The sequence below is a fragment of the Ascaphus truei genome, unplaced genomic scaffold (assembly GCF_040206685.1).
Source record: "Ascaphus truei isolate aAscTru1 unplaced genomic scaffold, aAscTru1.hap1 HAP1_SCAFFOLD_330, whole genome shotgun sequence".
Taxonomy (NCBI): Eukaryota; Metazoa; Chordata; class Amphibia; order Anura; family Ascaphidae; genus Ascaphus; species Ascaphus truei.
In genome coordinates this window covers 151,889-170,000 of record NW_027456290.1, presented here as the reverse complement: position 1 = coordinate 170,000, position 18,112 = coordinate 151,889, and positions in this window count along the sequence as shown.

Here is an 18,112-nt window from a genome sequence, read left to right as displayed (position 1 = left end):
CGGGAGAGGAGAGAGTAGAGTGGTAGAGGTACTTGCCAGATCCGGGGTAGGAGAGATCAAGAGTAGTCGGTGTCCAAAGCCAAAGTCGAGGAGAGGAGAAGGTAGAAGTCCCTAGAGCGAGCCGGGGTTCGAGGGTGCCAGAGATCGGGAGTCCAGGTACAGGTTCAGGGTCTGTAACGGAAGACAAGAGCAGACTGCAAAGTAGCTTGTAGCAAGCACAACTAGAGACTGACTATGCTCAGCAATCAGCTCTGGGCTGGAGCACTATATACTGACAGGAGCCAATGAGAACCCCCAGCGGTGATGTCAGATGGATGTAGAGCGCTGATAGGCTGAGGCAGGATGCAGGACAGGTGGGAACGGAACAATTACATTGGCGGCAGTGGAGATGGCCATGGTAGCGCGCGCGCGCGACGGAAGGGGCGGGTTGAGTTCGCCGGGAAGAAAAACCAGAACTGTAGATGCGCGCGCGGATCTACCACGGCGGCGCGCATGGGCAGCAGGAGCTGCAGGAGGAGAAGGGAATGAAGGGGGACCACGTGACCGGGTGCCGTGCGCCCCGACAGCGGAGGTAAGAGCCGCAGCGGGCGCCGTGGGTAGCGGCCTTACAGTACCCCCCCTTCAGGGTCGGACTCCGGATGATCCTTACCAGGTTTAAGTGGAAATTTGAGATGAAATGCCCGGACCAGCCTGGGGGCGTGTACCTGGACTTGCGGAATCCATGCCCTTTCTTCGGGTCCAAAACCCCTCCAATGCACCAAATACTGGAGCCCTCCTCTTGAGATACGAGAATCTAGGATGGATTGTACCTCAAACTCTTCTTGTCCATTGACAAGTCTGGGGGAAGGTGCTTTGTGTTGGATCTGAGGATTGGGTATAAACGGTTTTAACAGAGAACAATGAAAGGCAGAGGGAATCTTCATAGTTGCAGGTAGTTTGAGTCGGTAGGTAACCGGATTGATCTTCTCCAATATAGAGAATGGACCGATAAATCGGGGTGCCAGCTTTGGGGATGTGACTTTCAAGCGTATGTTCTTAGTAGATAGCCATACTTTCTGACCTGGGGCATAATTGGGAGGTCTCTGACGATGGCGATCAGCCTGCCTCTTCTGCATAGCCGTGGCCCGCTTGAGATTATCCAGAATCCTAGACCAGGAAGCTTGAAGATCCCGAATCCTCTCTTCTGCGGCTGGAACTCCTGTACTCAGCCCAGACTGAGGGAGGGTGGAGGGATGAAAGCCAAAATTAGAAAAAAATGGAGACTGTAGTGTGGACTCATTCCTGAGATTATTGTGAGCGAATTCCGCCCAAGGAAGTAGGTTGAGCCAATTGTCCTGAGAGTCCGATATGAAACAACGAAGGAACTGCTCCAGTGACTGATTGGTTCGTTCAGTTTGACCATTGGTCTGTGGGTAATATCCAGAGGAGAAGTGAAGCGCCACGTTAAGTTTCTTACAGAAGGCCCTCCAGAATCTCGAAACAAATTGCGACCCCCGATCAGAAACTATGGTCTGACGTGATCCATGGAGCCTGAAGACCTCCTTGACAAATACCTCGGCAAGTTTAGGGGCACTGGGTAGACCTTTGAGTGGGATAAAGTGCGCTTGTTTAGAAAAGCGGTCGACCACTACTAGTATAGTGTCCATATCCTTGGATTTGGGGAGGTCGACAATAAAGTCCATCGAGAGATGTTCCCATGGACGATCGGGAATAGGGAGGGTTTGCAGGAGTCCTGGAGGTTTTTTCCGTGGAGTCTTGTTCTGTGCGCAGGTGGAACATGCTGAGACGAAATGTTGAATGTCCTTGCGCATGCTTGGCCACCAAAAGGTTCGTTGCAAGAGGTCAATAGTCCTTTTGATCCCTGGATGACCTGCCGTTTTAGCGGCGTGCCCCCATTGCATTACCTTCTGGCGGAAGGTAGGGGGTGTGAAAAGTCATCCAACTGGCACCCTGAGACCCTGAGGATTTTGATCTTGAACCTTGGTGATCTCCGATAGTGCGTCAAAGGTACTGGCAGACAGGACACATTTCGGAGGAAGGATAGTCTCTTGAGGATCTTCGGTTTTGTCCTCTACAGAGAATTGACGAGACAGTGCGTCAGCTTTAGTGTTTTTAGAACCCGGGAGGTATGAAATAAGGAAGTTGAATCGGGTGAAGAAGAGGGACCAACGTGCCTGCCGGGCACTCAGACGGCGGGCAGTCTCAATATATAAGAGGTTTTTATGGTCCGTAAGGATGGTGACGGGGTATTCAGTGCCTTCCAATAGATGCCGCCACTCCTCCAAAGCCACCTTGATTGCGAGGAGCTCACGGTTACCCACATCATAATTCCGTTCTGCTGCGGAGAATTTTTTAGAAAAGAATGCACAGGGATGCAGTCTGGCCTGTGGGTTCTTCCTTTGGGATTAGATCGCCCCTGCCCCTATGTCCGAAGCATCCACCCCGAGAGTGAAGGGTTGTGCTGGATCAGGATGCACCAAGATAGGTGCTGTGACAAAGGCTTCCTTGAGAACCTGAAAAGCCATGATGGCCTCGGGGGACCACAGTGCGGGATTGGCGTTCTTCTGAGTGAAGCGCCTCTGCCAAAGCAGGGGTGCGCAGAGATATGCTGCAGAAACTCAATGACAAGATAGACCAGTTAACCACCCCCACCAGCTTACCACCACTAGTGGAAGCCCTTACCTTAGCCACCCATGCCCAAAGCTACCGGAAGTTAAAGGCTTTCTCGGGGACACTCCCTGTGCCTACCGGGGAGGATGGGATAGAAACATGGAAGGAACACACACGGGGAGTAATGGACGAATGGTCGTACACTGACGTGGAGAAACAGCAACGGCTCATGGAATGCCTGCGCCCCCCAGCGTCTACCTTGATCAGTATTCATCGAGAACAATGCCCCGAAATAACCTCTCGCATGATGATCGAGTTCCTAGTGGAAGCTTATAGCACCAAAGAGGATGATGGCGCCCTGTGGGCCAAATACTACGCCATAAATCCAAAGGAGGGGGAAGATCTGTCTGCTTATATACACCGAGTACAAATCTCGCTCGGACCGTTGCTGCATCATAAATATGTGACGCCTTCTCAGATGGATGAATATCTTCGTCAACAATACCTTAGGGGGTCTAGCCCTACTCACCCTATCGCTAGAATGATTCGTGACCACCTCACGCGGGATCCCCCCCTTCGTTCATCCAACTCCTGCAGCAGGTCAAAGAGCACGAGACCCATCTGATGTTGCACTCCCCTCAGAAGGCAAAGACTAGCAGTAGCAATAAAATCAAAGGGAGCGCTGAGAAGAAGGAGGAAGCCCGGATAAATCCGCCCCCGACAAACCAAAGTACGTGGGACGGTCCTCACCCCCGTACGACCGCTGAGCTACTACCAGGGATATCTCCTGCTACAAATGTGGAAAGAAGGGATACATATCGTATGACTGCCGGATGGGCGAATCTCGACACCAAAGCCCCTCCCCAAGAAGTTCGCTCCTCAGGCTATGGTTTGCGGGGTGCATGCGGCCGATACCGACACGCTCGGGACCCCGCCCAGTGGAGAAGATCCGGCAGAGGATGGAACCCGTGTGGGACCGGTGGAGTTGATCCGGGTACTAGTGGACAGAATTTACTCCACCGCTCTACTGGACACAGGGTCCCAAGTCACCATCATATATCGAGGGTTCTACGACCGTCATCTCCAAAAGCGGCCTCTGAGATCTGCCGAACATATCAAGGTACGCGGGCTAAGTAATGATGACTACCCTATCGATGGCCTGGTGACCGTAGACCTCGAAATCCAACAGCTCAACACAGGAAAATCTCACCCCATGAAGGTGGACGCCTTGGTGTGTCCGGAACCCAAAGACACGCCCAAGTACCCCATCATCCTCGGTACGAATGCTGATATCGTGCAGGCCGTCATCCGGGCCTACTTACACGAAGCTAACGAGCTCCCCATGTCCAGCCTGCAGTTAGAGCTGGTACAAGCCGACCCAGCTCCTCCCAAAACCCCTTCGGAAGAATACGGGTTGTTGTTCTGCGGATGGGGCGGATTGACCCAACTTTTTCCAGGCAAAACTCAGAGGGTCCCCGCTTGGTGTGCCTACGCTGATCGACTAGATGAAGAGCACCAGTTCTCTCTAGAGAGCATCCCCGAAGAGGATGTGCGCAGGGGATATCGCCTTGTACCCGAATTCCGAAGTTGGCCTACCGCCATCCCCCGTCAAATTTTTGTCAGAATGTTAGCTTTTTCTTGCCTTAGAAACAAGGTTTGTTTTGCTAAGAAGTGGACAGGATGTTGGTACACAGGTACATACGCATAAAAGCAGAAGTGGATCAAGTAAACACGCTGTGGTCAAACTGTAAATGCTGGTAACACACGTCAGTAGCCACAGAGGATGGTCACATATCACATGTCAGACACGTACGCAGTAAACAATAGACACAATATAAGTCAGCGTGACACCTTATTAAATCAGAACCGAAGTGGGAAACCACACTGAGACGAGACCTAGATGAGACTGGCATGACCTATCATAATATCTTTGTGTTCGTGAGTATGACAGGCATACTAACTAAATAATCTCTGCATCGTGTGGATTGTTAGCTCACTGTTAGCTGTTAGCTTACAAAGTTAGCTTGTTATCTTTGCAATTTTGCTTGTGATATTTATGGTTATTTTTTGTTGTAATACTGTACAATAAACAACAAACTTTATCTTATACAAACTCTGAGTGACCTTTCTTTATAATAATCTCACAATACCCCTCTCAGGGCGTGAATCCGAGAGTCTACAAGTGAAACTTCGCGATTTGTGTTTCTGCTTAGTGCAGAATATAACTTATCACAAGGCATTACTTGGGAGAAGAAAGTTTGGCATCGAGCCCAGGTTATTTGGTGCCCAAATCGTGGTTAATACTCATGAGTTGTATAAATAAGTCATAAATCTTATGTTACCCATTTAATCTTTAAAGTACACGTGTATGCTATTTCCTCTTTATAATAGAGAAGGTACAAATTTCAATCGTATATCATGGCTGCTATGGATTTTGCACGAGTTGCAGACCTAAATGTTTTGCTGAGAACTCAGTATCATAGAGATCTGATTGACGGTGAAACTCTGGCATTTGAAATTCAATTTGGTCCGTGGGGACCTGGTGCGAGATACTGCTATCTAACAATAGACACCACAGCTGACCCAGTCACATATCAATACATACAACAGGCATATAACCCGTTGACACATACGATCATTAATTTGACATATAATGCAGCGACTGTCATTTTGGGGCAACAGCCTGAAATTGCTACAGGCATAAACAGACACGGTCCTATTAATTCTGGCTCAAAATGGGGAGGGAATCGCACACACTTATTTACACCAGTTACATTACCTGAGTTAACACAAGCTGCACGGGATGTTGTGTCAGAGCGTGTTAATGCTATTGCAGAAATCACACTGCTAAGAGAAATTATTAATGTCTTCTTAGCAACAAGAGGAGCTCAAGCGTTAATTGACGCGCCAACTCGGGTACAAATCTGTATCCCTATGGCCAATATTAAAGCAATCATTGGTCAATTACCAACTAATCCAGAAGACATTGCATTGTGGCTTAATGAAAGAACACATTCATTAGATGGAGTTTATCCAACACCCACACCACAACAAAAGCTTGCTTTGACAAACCTGCTGGGAGCAAAGCATTTACCAATCACATTGCCTGAAGCACGAGACTGGGATTCAGTCATCAGCAATGTGTATGAGAAAACCCACGGGAAAGGTACTATTTCATCACTGGCAGATACGCTAGGACAGGTTAATAAAACTAGTGGATATGTAGCTGCTTATATTTTAGGATTACGTTTTACACAAGGCAACCATGAGATTGTTTGGGGTTGTCTTAAGGCATTGATTAAGGGCCAAGGCCTGCTGTTAGACCTTGAGAGACAAATACAAGGTTTACCAGTAGAACAAAAAGCAGAAAGGGTTCCTGAAATATTAAAAAATACGTATACTCTCGTAGGTAAAACGTTAACCGGAGAGACCACAGGGATGCCTAAATCACAAACCAGAGACAGGAAGCCTGAGCGAACTGATACAGACAAGGGGATACATTTTCCTAAACCAAGTAGGAAGTGGAGACCATCATTCAATCAATATCAGACTCCAGTTTATCCTAGAGACGAACAGTGGGACAGAAAAGGTAATTTTCAGAGAGACTGGAAGTTAGATAATAGGAGTTATCAAACTCAAACGCAGAGACAGGACACTCCTACTGCACAAACACCACAAACTACACATTATGAACAGCCACCTCGTTATGAGGGTGGAGCATCCAGCTATAATCTGAGAGAGTTAACAACAGCTGAGAAGTGAAGGCATATTTATTGCCAACGCCTAGCAGCTAGAAGCTCATTAGGAGTGCACTCCTTGGCAATTAAAACTTAACATTTAATTAATAAGTATAATAAAATAGGTTCTTAACATAAAGTGAATATAATTGACTACATATAATGTACTTAGGCGAGAGGGAATGGGGAGATGATAGATGGCCAAGGTATATAGTAAGGTATGTTAATGCCCAAAATAAGTTCAGCAAAAACTGTTAATACCAAATTGGCCTTCATTGGGGAGTGGGTTACTTTGCTGTAAATGCTCAAAGATGCTTCCCCTGTATAAGTGTATTGTGCGTCATGTGGCGTGGCATACCGATCAAACCAACCTGTATTGATATGATAGCTCAATTCAGTGTACAGCTAATAAATATAATATTTAAGCTAATAGATATTATCACTGTATGTGCAACTCAATAACAGGTTGGTGGTATGTGGATTGATTCTGCACCCAATGACATTTAACAAACACTATACACAGATTGTATATCAGGGAAGCTACGAATTATAAAAAACCAGGGTAAACTGATACTAAACACTCTGCTAATTGTTAAAGCAGTAAATTAATTATTACTGTGGTCTTTGAACATGCCATCCAAATATAATCAATACTGTGAGTATTTGTCCCCAGCACATTCACTGCATATTGAGCCCTTTGAAACAATTCACAAACCAATTCACAAGTGAATGAATGGCTCTATGTAGCAGATGCTGACTGGCTAGCTGTGCTGGTGTTGAATGTAACGTAAACACAACAAATAGCAACTTGATATCTGTTAACCTCTATGTGGCAGATGCTGACAGGCTGGCTGTGCTGGTGTAAAATGTAACGTAAACACAACAATTAGCAACTTGATATCCGTTAACCTCAAGGCAGGCTGGCACAATAGTTCACAGTACAGAGACAGGCTTGGACTTAAACCACTGAGTGAGTAGAGCCTGCTTTAACCTGGATGCGATCGCATTTAAAATAGAGCAACAGCAGAGAACACAGACACAATGTATCGATACTACCCGTCTCTCTCAGGTCCCTCACGCTGACGTCACCACGCCAAAACGCCCTGGGGTTTGATCGATGAAGGAATCTGTGATAAGGACAATACAGTATTCAAATACGGTTGCAAACCGTGTTCCTTTTATTACAATCTCACGGAAGGCTATTTTAACTGGCAACCGAAAATGATTGATCAAGGATTTTTACATTTTTCTGGGTTACGAGGTTTTTGGTGTGTGGAGCGAATAATGATTATGAAACCTAATTACAAAGTCTACTCCCTGTTCCAGAAATGTCTCAATGATAGTTTGCATATAAATGTAGACACGGTAATCAGGGCAATGAGCGATTTGATGAATGTACAAATAGCTCCAGATGATAAACCCTGTGATTATGACACGTGCACCACACATAATATTGTTAACATGCCCTACTCAGAGGCAATGTGGGGTACGAATGCAACGATTAATGCCATAGTGTATTATGAAAATGATACAGACTTCATGAATGAATGTAAAGTTTCAAGTAAAACATCTACAAGAAAATTGCTTACTAACGATGATGTTCTTATAACCACAGGACACCTGCTGAGTGATTCTGTTTCTGTTATAAGTCAAATCTCTGACTCAAATGATGAAGAATTAAGGAGAGGTATTTTGGTGTTAAGGGATCATCTGATAACATTTGCTTCCTACACAATTTCAGATATAACAGTGTTATCTGAAGAGATTAAAGCTTTGGTTATTCTTAATCACATCACTTCCATCAGGTTAACATTGCAAAGTAAAAAGGTTGACATATCACTTTTAAATCTCACATGGATCAAACAGGATCTCAATTTAAGTCCCAAAGAATCTGAGATCCTGGCATATGTTTCACAAACCACAGTATATGACATACGAGAAAGAAACCGCAGACGGGTTCATAACCCTGATGACTCTTTATGGGAAGTTTTTACAACAAATTGGGAACTGCTTAATTTTGGACACTTAACACACACAGGTTCTTATTTCGCAAGGATGCAGGTTGCTCAACCATTGCAGTACATGTCTGTGAAATGTGAACGTGAATTTTTCATCAGCACTTTAAGATGTTGATAAAGGTTATTTAGTATGTGACGACATCATACAGCACATGCCTTGCAATGATCAGATGCAAGGTAGCAACTGCCCGATAACTGCGACACCTATTCAAACTCCTTTTACATTAATTCACAGTCTAGTTAATGGGAGTTACATAGTACTATCTACAGAAGAGGATTGCGATATTCCTCCTTTTCAGGCATCACTTGTCACGGTTAATGAGAGTACACAGTGTTATGGTACTATACTTATTCCACCTCTGTTACATCAGACACTCACATCTGGAGTGCATTTCCAGGTACCAGCTATCACACTGATCCTTCCTCACATGACGGCCTATTTGGCACATATAAAGAACATGAAGATCACTATAGGGTACACACATGAGATGGTGCATACACTCCTACAGAGACTTCCCAGTGAATTACTACGTGTTGATTTACACCCAGGTGATTTTCCCCAGGTGTTAACTACACTAGGTGAGTCACTGAAAACTTTTTGGCCAATGAGGGGCAAATTCTTGTCAAACATAGGCACCAGCCTACAAACCACTGGTAAAAGTATTTTTAGTGGACTAGGAAATGCGTTTGGAATCCTAGGTTATTTGAAACCACTATTGTTTTTTATTTTAGGGATAATAATACTTGTTATTTTGCTTCGTGTTTTCTCATTTCTTCCGAAGATGAAGAGGCGTTCAGCTTAATCACATTTTGCTTTCTAGCATATATTCTTATATTTTTACCTAGATACTAATATACTGTTTTAAGCACACAGGTCAAATCTAACCTGCTGCAGTATGCTTTGTTGCAAGGACACAGACGAAAAGAAAGATACGTCACAAATCTTGCGCCTACCACGGTCCTATCAAACCTCCATGAGGATGTACTTGGATGAACTTGTTTTGCCACATCGGAAGCCCCGCAAAGTGCATGCAGTTCACAACACGATGAGAGACTTTATGTATCAGGACTCTCTTGTTTCCTCAGGACCGTTTTCAGTGTTAACTCCTAATGGGACATTGCTTCCGCGCAGCTTGCTAATGTTATGTCATTTCTGGCAAGTGAAATCTCTACTGTGTTTTGGTGATCAACCCAACTTCAAGTGCAGAGACGTTCTTCGTCAAATATTTCAAATGTCTTTTTATACAATTGAAGAAGGTCATATCAGCATTGTTAGCCACGGGTCATATAATTGTACCACGTTATTTGCGTGTTCTGGTAATAAACATCAAAATTGTTTTGGGGCACGATGGAACACTACTATGTTGAGTATGTATGAACGAGAAAATCAACCTGCTTTGCAACTGGGTGATTTTTACAGATTGACACCGTCCCATCGTGGGATCACATGTGCACATATGCGCAGTTGTGGGTGTTTTGGCGTTCCATCACACACTCCTGTATGCTCAGGCTCATCAACATCAGAGAGCAGTGACTCTGTCATACAAAAGTACACATAATGAATATTTTCTGCTTTGTTGGTTTTTTTCTGCATTTGCTAAAATATGATAATTATGTGTAGGAAAGGGTGTTATGGATTACAGGTAGCTTACGACATATATAGCATAATTATTATAGGTTACAGGTACATATATAGTACATACAGGTACATATATAGTATCATTATATGTCTTAGTACAGCTTAGAGCATATTGTCAGAATGTTAGCTTTTTCTTGTCTTAGAAACAAGGTTTGTTTTGCTAAGAAGTGGACAGGATATTGGTACACAGGTACATATGCATAAAAGCAGAAGTGGATCACGTAAACACACTGTGGTCAAACTGTAAATGCTGGTAAACACACGTCAGTAGCCACAGAGTATGGTCACATATCACACGTCAGACACGTACGCAGTAAACAATAGGCACCATATAAGTCAGCGTGCCACAATATAGAATCAGAACCGAAGTGGGAACCACACTGAGACGAGACCTAGATGAGACTGGCGTGACCTATCATAATATCTTTGTGTTCGTGAGTATGACAGGCATACTAACTAAATAATCTCTGCATCGTGTGGATTGTTAGCTCACTGTTAGCTGTTATCTTACAAAGTTAGCTTGTTATCTTTGCAATTTTGCTTGTGATATTTCTGGTTATTTTTGTTGTAATACTGTACAATAAACCACAAACCTTATCTTATACAAACTCTGAGTGACCTTTCTTTATAATAATCTTACAATACCCCTCTTAGGGTGTGAATCCGAGAGTCTACAAGTGAAACTTCGTGATTTGTGTTTCTGCTTAGTGCAGAATATAACTTATCACGAGGCATTACTTGGGGGAAGAAAGTTTGGCATCGAGCCCAGGTACGCTCTGTCAGACTGTTGAGCTCCGATCTTATCTCTTTATTTACCGCGGCGAGGTCCTCCTGGAAGCCTCGCCTCATTCTAGAGAACAGCTTTTCCATATACAGGCAGTCCTCGGTTATCCGACGCAATGCGTTATTCAACATGGCGTCGGATAGCGAAACGTTGTAAAGCGAAACCCGTTTTCCCGTAGGAACACTGTTTAAATGAAACGTTCCGTTCCTGAAGGCATTTTTAATGCTAAAATACACAAAATATTTTACTCAAACAATAAGATACGCTGCACACACATATATTATGATGTAAAGATTCTATTGATTGAATCCAGAACTGTATAATAAAACTGTTAGACATGTTTAAAGGCATAAATATACCACAAAACCCTCACACGGACTGATCTGGATGATTTCCCTGACTGCAGCTTTCTGATTGACATAATGTTGCAACTTTGCAAAGCGTCATAAGAGCGTCGGATAAGCCATTTTGGCGTCGTAAAACCGGCCATAGGGATGCATTGGACAGCGTCGGATAAGCCATTCGTCGTAAAGCGAAGCGTCGTAAAACGAGGACTTACTGTATTCTCCCTTGGGATCTCCCGGCATCATCAGCTGGTCTCTGTTCGGCTCCTCCGGTGCGCACGCCGCGTCGCCATCTTGGGAGGTCTCTAAGTAGGTGGCCGGGCGCTGACTCGCCGTAAAATATTTAGAGACACTCGGGGGATTCTGCTTTTTCAGCTGTTTGTTCGGCATCACCTTGTTTTCCTTTAACGGCACGTCTTTCTAGGGAGTAATTTTCGCGGTTTACTGCTCTTCTGTAGGCTGATATTACGGGCGGGATCTGGAGCTGTCTCCCTAGGCTGCCATCCGTTTCGACGTCACCGGAAGTCTCCCCACATTATCCTTTCAATATGTCATTGCATTCCCTAGAGCTCGCCCTCTGTAACTTCCTGCCCCTCACCCCACACAGCACAACCCACCCTCTGTATTGTCTACGTTATGATAGATATCCTGTAGTAGATCCATGTCCCTTACTTAGCTTTTGAAGGACTGTTTCCCCTTCCCAACATCAAAGGAAGATGCATCTGTCACTATTATAGCCAAATTGTGGACCTTTCCACTCCTGGGATGTCTGGTTGGACCAGCCATGGAGTCCAAACTTTTAGGAATTTTTTGTCAGTATCGTTTAGGAGGCTCGTTAGCTTCTCCATCTGACACACGTGCCAAATACAGTTCCGAATTTTGGGGATTATTGGAATTTCGTTTTGTTTCCATAATGCTGCAATCTCGCATCGTGGCCAATGCCAAATGTGCAACCATTTTTAGATCTGATTTAGCTAGACCCGGGACCCCTCTGTTCAGAAGGAACAGCGACGGGTCCAGTGGAACTGTGAGGTTAAGCATCCTCTGGAGCCAATCTCTAATTTGAGCTCATAACAGGGTAACCCAAGGGCAGGACCTGTTACGCCGGTGCTGCCCGCAGACCAGACCCGTTCCTTTCACTGAGGTGAGGAACGTATAGAAGCACGCACCCGCAGCAAAGGGAGCGTGTCCGGAGTGTAGTGATTTTGGCGTTGCCAGGCCAGGTGTATTTAGCTAGCAATACTTGCCGGTACCGGTGTAGAAATGCCGTTGTCGTTGCCGTTAGCCAAAGTCTGGGATTGGAGAATTCCGGAAGGTCGTTTGTCCAAGCAAGGGTCGAGAGCCAGAGAGAGACGTCCGCCAAGCCAAGTCATAACCTGAGAGAATAAGAGAGAAAACGCCAGAGTAGTAATCCAAGTGGAAACTATGTCGAGCAATGAGTAAGAGGAAGAACTGGCATTATAAAGTGTGACTGGCCAATCAGAGGTGGGGTCAGGCCTGGAGGACTGCGTGGAGCTATCCTGGATAGGTCCCCTTGATTGGCAGGCAGGTGAGGACTCTTGTCTTGGTAGGAGGTCCTCTTAGTGTGCTGGGGGCGGGTCTTCACTGCAAGAGCAGTGAATAAATTAACCTCACCCGGCGCGCGCTGTTCAGGCGCGCGGCTGGGGAACACGGCGGCCGCATGCGGGAATGCATACCCCGCGGGCATCCGAGGACGCAGAGCACAGCGGGGAACCCCCAGGACCGCCGAAGGTGAGTGACGCCAGCGAGAGGCGCGCGCCACGGTAGCGGGAGTAACCGCAGGAGAAGGGGGACCAGGGTGCGGATGCCGCGATCCCTGAATCCTCACAGGACCACAGCATGTGTAACAAATCAGCGGTCTCCCCCCACTGCTTGGGGCACAGTGGGGAGTATCCTGGGACAAATTTTGATAATCTAAGTGGAGTGTGGTACCATCTCATTAAAACGTTATATGCATTGTCCTTTAAAGTGGTGCACATAGAGCTTTTGGAGGCGGCGGTGACTATCTCTGACCATTCCTCCATCTCTAGGGATTCCCCTAGGTCTTCTTCCCACATCTGCATGTATTTCAGCTTTCGTACAACCTTGGGATTCGAACCGATTACTTCTCTATACATCTGCGATGTGAGTCTCTTCGTGTCGGTCTCAACTAGACAGAGCTTTTCAAAAGTGGTCAATGGGGGTCGGGGTGTAGTTTTGTTGTAAAATGCTCTAACCTGGAGGTATCTGTAAAATTCAGTCTGGGGTATGTTTTTTTCAGATCTAATTTGTTCAAATGTTTTGATCTTGTTGTTGCCCTCCAGATCTCTGAGTCTATTAAATCCGCTAATCTTCCAAATCAAGAAATCTGCCCTATCCAGACCTGGAGCGAAGCTCGTATTTCCCCAAAGTGGTGTCATTAGTGTGTCTTTGGTAGTTAAGTTACAAGCAAATTTGGAAGACTCCCAGATTGATAACACATTGGTCATCGAGGAGAGCAGCTCTATTCCAGCTTTTCTTGCTGATTTTGAGGTCCACATCAAGTTGTTTAACTCCAGTAGGAAGCAACACTCCTTCTCCAATGCTACCCAACGTTTCACTTCTGGGTTTGTTTGCCATTGGGAAATTTGGTCTAATTGTGCTGCTTTATAATAGGATAACAAACAAGGTACCGCTAGTCCCCATTCTAATTTTTGTTTAATCAAAATTTGTTTCTTTACTCTCATTTTTTTACCTCCCCAGATTCTAAAGAACAATTATTAATGATTTGATTCAACTACTAAAGTGTGTGTGGGGGGGTGGGGTGGGGGCAGCTTTGAAGGCCGTATGGTAATCTTATTAACAGCTCTGTGGGGGTAGGGGGAGGGGTGTTGTGTTGTTGTTAAGCGGTGAACTCCAAGATGACTTGGCACAGCACAATAGAAGCTTTGAAGGGCTTATGGCACGCATGCGTGGCAGGCATCACAACCGATTTCAGCCAACATGGTAATCTTATTAGGAGTTTAAGCAAAGCACACCACATTTTCTTGAATGGCTCTGTTGGGGGGGGGGGGGTTGTGTTGTTGATATTGCGAACAAACCCACGTGAACTTCACCACCTAAGACACTGTGTCTGACAAGAACGGAAAGCTTGCTTCTGAACGATCACAGGATGACCGGATTTGCGAACGTGTTACTGTAATACAGCACATGTTTTTTTCTTTAATCATACAGTATCTGCTGGCCAGCTCATGCAACATGTGCTGACCCGTGGCACACACCCCTCAAATAAAAATCACTTCGTACAGTAAAGTATCAAAACATACAGTATAATGGTTCGTCAGAAAGGCATTTGGAATTTTTTTTTAATAAACAGTTCACCTTAACCAAGGAAAGTCATGTAGAAAACAATAAGCGTGAAGTCTATTATTAATGATTTGATTCTACTGGACTACAGTATCGCAGACATGAATGAAATGTGTCAGCTTAGAAGGGCTTATGGAATTTGCGCATGCGTGGCAGGCAGCTCTGCCGATTTCAGCCAACATGTTAATCATGACATTAAATTGCTATTGAATTTTGATGACAACTCGCGATTGCCCACTTGACTTTCTCGACGGTATTGCAGAACACGCTAAAATGCCATTTTCTAATCCGGAAAAATCGATGATCAAACCGCGTGTTTAAGTCGGCACGATTAAGTCAAATTGCGCGCCGTTGAATGGGTATTCCGATCTACATACAGCGTTAATCGTTCGAATAGCGTCCGCTGCATCAGTATTTGATTGTTTTCTGTTGCTAATTAAAGTTGAAATTAAGAGCGATCAGCTTTTCAACGTCTTTCGGGAGATTAATATTTAGCGCCTCTGATTTGGCCTGATTTATTTTAAATCCCGAGATCCGTTTAAATTTCCCTAACAAGTCAAACAGTTTTGGGAGTGAGGTTAGAGGGTTTGAGATGGTCATAAAGACATCGTCAGCATAAAGCGCCACCTTATGTGTTTGGGTATTAATATTTATTCCTGTGATATCTGGACTCTTGCGGATGTGGGCTGCTAGCGGTTCCATACATAGAGCGAACAAGAGGGGCGAGAGTGGGCAGCCCTGTCTCGTTCCGCTCTTGATCTTAAAAAGCGTGGATGGGAAGGCCTGATGTTGGACCTTGGCAGCTGGGTTTGAATACAGGGAGAGAATAGCTTTTACCAACTTTTCCCCGAAACCAAAGGCTCCTAGCGTGGCACTTAGGTATGCCCAGTCAATCCTGTCAAAAGCCTTTTCTGCGTCCAGACTCAACACCATAACTTTTATTTGTTTAGAATGGGCTATTTCTAGCAGATCAATGATTCGTCCAGTATTATCTGCCGCTTGACGATCTTTGATAAAGCAGACTTGATCTGGGTGTATAAGTCTGGGTAGGATGGGACTCAATCTATAGGCGATTAATTTGGCGTATATTTTTACATCTGTGTTTATTAGGGAAATTGGTCTATAGCTTTTGCAGTCAAGCGGGTCCTTTCCTTCTTTATGTATAAGGGATATGGACGCTTGGAGCATCTGGTCAGGGAAAGGGTTCCCCCCAACACTGCATTAAACATACGTAGCATGTGGGGGGCTAAGACCGTAGCAAATTTTTTGTAATATAAATTTGAAAAGCCATTTGGGCCTGGTGCTTTGGCAGGTTTCAGATCCTTAATTACTTGGGTGAGCTCCTCAAGCGTGAACTCCATACCCAGCAATTTCCGCTGCGACCCCCTCAGTCTCGGCAGGTTAGCGCTAGCTAGAAATTCCTGCATAGCCCTTTCTGTGTTTGTATTATGTGCCACTTTCTCCCCATTATATCATTTTTAGTAGAAGTTCTTAAACTCTTCCACGATTGTTTTTGGGTTGGACGTGAGATCACCCGACTGGAGTCGGATGGCTTGGATGTTATAGTTTGGGGCGATGTTCCATAATTTATTGGCTAGCATAGTATCTGGTTTGTTTGCTTTTTAAAAAAACTGCCTTTTTGGCCAACTTAGTGAGTTCCCAGCCTGGGACGTTCAATTTGTACATCCTTCCGCTTCCAATATTTTGAGAATCAGCTTGATTCTTTGACTCAGAGCATTGCAACCTTGTCTGCACGACAGTCCCAATCCAGGGTTATCAGACCAGCCACCTTCTCCTCCCCTGTCTCAGAGGCATCTCTGCCCCTTGAACCTCGCCTTCCTACGCCCAATCGTTATGCGGGGATCTCCATGGCTGTAGAGGGTTCCTCAACCAATGTGATATACAATTTGAGTTAACCCCTTCATGTTTCTCATCTGACAGATCCAAGGTGGCATACATCATAGTTCTGCTCACCGGGGACGCCTTGGCGTGGGCATCCCACATCTGGGAACTAAGACAAGAGCTTACGCAGAACTTCGCACGCGTAAAGAACGAGTTTAAACAGGTCTTTGACACCCCTAAATTCTTCAAAAGTTCAGGGGAGCGCCAGCGTTCACGTCACCGTCATGAAAGAAAATAACAGAGACAGCACGGTGTAGTACAATTTCAACCCGAATGGATACTATATAAGTGAAAGATATTCCACACACACTTTCCTCCTTCTCATTAAGGCAGCACAGAGACACTCAGGAGACACTCAGGAGGCAGCACAGAGACACTCAGACACTCAGAGACACTCAGGAACTCCACATGCATAAACCCGTTTGTTAATCTTTTCTTTCCATCCGTGGTTGGTATACCCAGGAAATAATGAAAAATACTAATTGCGTAGTACTTATTTTCTTTCATGGCGGTGACGGGAACGCTGGCGCTCCCCTGAACTTCTGAAGAATTGTGGGATCCAACAGACTAAGAGAACAGTCTTTGAAAAGGGGTTTTGAGCAGCTTTTCAATTAGCACCTCACACTGGGTGGTGGATTTAATTAATCACACTACATTCACTAATTGATCACAGTTCACAATATTATATTTTTATGTCACTTTACTATATTGTATATTTTACATTTATTATTATTATAGGACACTATTCACTAAAGTAAGCGCCGTTACAATGAAGTGTTTTGAAGTATTTCTTTGACACCCCTGGCTGAAAGGTCACGTCAGCCTCCTCTCTCTTTCAGATTTCACAGGACAATAGAACTGTCGCAAGCTATGCCCTCAAGTTCCGGACCATTGCTGCTGAAACAGGATGGAACGATGAGGCCTTATCTGCTGCCTTCTGGTAGAGTCTGTCTAAACCTCTCAAAAATGAATTGGCCGCCCAGGAATGACCTACCGACTTGGAAGAACTAATTTCCGTATGTATTACAGTCGATCATCGCCTCCAGGAGATAATTAATGTTCCTGTGCGCAGTCTTTCCCCTACCAGCTCTCCTGCTCTTGATGTCCCAGAGCCTATGCAGCTAGGAAGTCACCAGCTCTCTTTCTCTGAGAAGCAATGCCTGGGGAGTGGAGGTCCCTGTCTCTATTGCGGGTTACCCGGACATCTTGTGCTTCGTTGTCCCACAAAGTCGGGAAACGCCAGGTATGAGGGGATCCCATTGGGTACCATTTCTCCTTCTCCCTCTAGTAAAGAAGCCTTGCTGACTTGGATCATGCTCCCAGTTCTCCTCGAGGGTCCCGACTTCCGTGCTTCCGGTTCCGCCTTCATTGATTCCAGGTCTGGAGAAAATTTCTTGGACCACGATTTCGCCATAAAAAATAAGATCCCTCTGGTGAAGAAATCCGTGCCCGTCGGGTTCGAGGCCATTGATGGACGCCCGCTCCAGCCAGCCTTCATCTCCTTGGAGAGACAGCCACTCTCTCTCTCTACCCTGGATGGTCACAAGGAGAACATAACTCTGGACGTAATCCATTCACCCTTGGTGCAGGTAATTTTGGTTCTCCCTTGGCTCAAACAGCATAACCCACAATTAGACTGGACTGACAAGAGACCCATTCAATGGGGCCCCCTATGTACCGGCTCCTGTGTTATTCCTGTGCAACATATCTGCGAGCTAGGTACCCCTAAGTCA